We start from the raw sequence: 3,038 nt of genomic DNA, 5'->3' as shown, positions 1-3,038 counted from the left end.
TTAGGTCATGACTGACTTACCCTCCAAGGCAATTAGTGGTGACTTAAGACAATGGGGAAAAATACAGCTTGATTGGCTGAACAACGTCTGGAGTTCATAAGTAAAAAATATAGTTTCTTGCAAATTGAGCATATGTCACTATTTGGAAAATGACAGAACCCCCCCAAGTATGTTTTACAGTCTTATCCACACAGAATTACACTTTTAAATATAGAGACTCATTCTTATATTATTTGCACTAATGTTACAGAGATGTAACTACTACACGCAGAGGAATTATTCTTACCAACTCTACAAATGACATGTTTTAAAATGAATTTTCAAATATATCTATGTCTATGCACACTTAATCTAATCTAATCTAACTATACTGTTCACCTTTCCTTCTTCCTGGTTTCCTAAGATCTGCTTAATCTCCTTTTTGTTTCTAGGTAGTATCTAATCAGTCTTGTTCATACACTGTATGACACTTCTCACACATTATAATAGTTGGTTGTGACGTGCATAGAATTACTTATTCAAAGTAACTTTAAGATTTCTTTAACAAAATCTAATTTGAGATCAAATTTTTCTTACGTGGCCTTAATATTCTGTTACATCCTGTACTGAGAAAGAGTTGAAGTGAACTTCAACTTGTATTTCAAGTTGAGATCGGTAAGGTATGGAAAATAAAGTTTCTTCCCTATCTAAAGTAGTGCAGAGCATACCTGTTCATGCAATTATTTGCTGATCAGAATTACTGTACTTAATAAGCCTTAATTTGATTGTCTAAAACCAAAAAAGGACAAACACACCACTCCACAGACTAGCTGCTTTATCAGCAAATCTGATGAACAGCACACGAGAGGCAATCCAGGAAAAGCCAGGTACACTATGAAACATGTCTTAAGACGTGACTCATTCTCTGGCACCAGCTTCTCTTACCGAATTCCCAGGAATTCCTCTGTATTTCAGAATTGACAAAAGGAAACAGTCATCTAAGGGCATTCCCGAGAACATATGGGATCAGTTTCTTACTCAAGACTTACGCAGATCAAATTTCCCTTAAGTCAGTGGTGTTTTCCTCAGGGGAGTGCTGGCTTTATCCAAAGCACTATTAATACCAAGTTTTCAGTAATCAGATGCAATGCTTGATTTCAATATACTGACACAATACTACAAATATAACTGTATTATAAATATTCTGTTTGATAGCTAACTAAATTCCCTGATGTTTGGTCTAAGGGCATCACTGCCCCATCTGCAGACACTTGGGATTTCTGCGTTTCCTTGCAGTTTGCTCTTTGAACTGGCAGGAAACCAAACAGATTTCTCCATTACTAGGGCTTCATCATATGTTTCTACAAAGTATTTTGACAGTCAGCAAAAGCAATCTTGCTCCAAATTTTTCACTTAGCTCTGACAATGATGCACAATGATGCTGAAAATATGAAAAAACTACATAACTTCATTTTACTTTTCCTACTAATGTATATGAAAACTATAAAGCGTGGGTATTTTAAAGGAGGAACTTTACCTTCTTCACAGCAAAAACAATATCTTAAGGTTGTAGGATGTAACTCTGTACAAGTAAAAAGCCAAAAATTGTATTCCCTCAACTTCCACACAGATTTTTCACTGTCCTTAATAATGGGGTATTTACATTATCTATAAGATGAAATCACAAATACACCACAGACCTGTACGTGGGCAAGTGTTTCACCCTTTTCTGTCACACAGGATCTTCTATGCACACAAAATTCAGTTATATTTTTAGAAATAGCTAATGGACCATTTTGAACGTATTACTCCTAATCTTTTGGATGACTCTTTCTAGCACAATTGACGTGACAAAATAACGACTTTCCACCTTGAAAAAGCTGAATTGAATTGTAGGATAATTCACGTTAGGAGAGACCTCAGGAGGTCTCTAGCCCAAACTCCTGCTCAAAGCACTTCCAATGTTTGGTTACCCTTACAGGGAAATAGTTTTCCTTATATTTGATCGCAACCTCTCGTTTCAACTTACACCCATTGTCTTCATGAAAGGCTGAAACGCTCTATCTTGCATTTCATACACACCAGTATCACGAGGCTTCCAATCGATCACCAGGGGAACTGCGCGTCTCGACTCTGAAGTTCAGCATCTCCTTTCATCATGTTCCGATTCCTGTAAATTCTTCCACACCAGTTCTTCATTGCTTTGTCTTTTTACCCTGACACCTACGGGTAGCTAAGGTGCTAACACAGGAGGCTGCTCTCTACCACACTGACTAAAGCCTTCTCTTTTTGCCCCCTCTACCACTTGCATGTGGCGATTTTCACTTGCTCTATAATTGGACAGATGTGCTTTTTGGTCCAGAAACATCTTCTATGACTGTGCTGAACACAGTGCAATAGGGCTGTGTGTACATAGAGCTCCATGTTGTATACATTATTATATACATGCATACATAGACACACAATAAACATTATTACAAATAATAATCAAATGTAACCTAGGCTTTATTTTTGTACTGGCTTAAGGCTCTTTCCTCCCAAGCTGTTCTACCAGTATGGTAATATGGACATAACTAAACCAATCCAAAAAATACATCAGTCCAGCTTACCATACTTCCCTCCTCCTATCAGAAATACTACACCAGTGTAAGCTCTCGAATAGCTATATCCTTGGTTAACATGTTCTGTCGCCATGCTGCTCATAAAAGTTATCCACCACAGGGATGGCCGATAGGCCTCTGTTTGTTCAGCATCAGGCAGCTGGTTTTTTTACTCTCACCAACTCTGCTCATCTCCATGTGCAACTGTGAGGGTATAAACACAATGAATTTTGATGACCGGCAGATTTTGGTCTCTTTGAGGTCTTTCCTAAGCAAGCTTCTGCTCAAAATCTGCAGAGGTGTGCAGCCTTTGAGGAGAGAGGTGCTGCTTTGCCCTGGTCCAAAGCCTTCCCGTTGCTACCGATGCAGATCCAACACGCTACATCGCATTTTCTGGGCATTTCTTCACTGCTTGCGCTGGCAAGGCCGGAGCGACGCCCTGCTGCCGCGCCTGCGGGG

The sequence above is a fragment of the Pygoscelis adeliae genome, unplaced genomic scaffold, assembly GCF_000699105.1.
Source record: "Pygoscelis adeliae isolate BGI_AS28 unplaced genomic scaffold, ASM69910v1 Scaffold66, whole genome shotgun sequence".
Taxonomy (NCBI): Eukaryota; Metazoa; Chordata; class Aves; order Sphenisciformes; family Spheniscidae; genus Pygoscelis; species Pygoscelis adeliae.
This window is presented reverse-complemented; position numbering follows the sequence as displayed.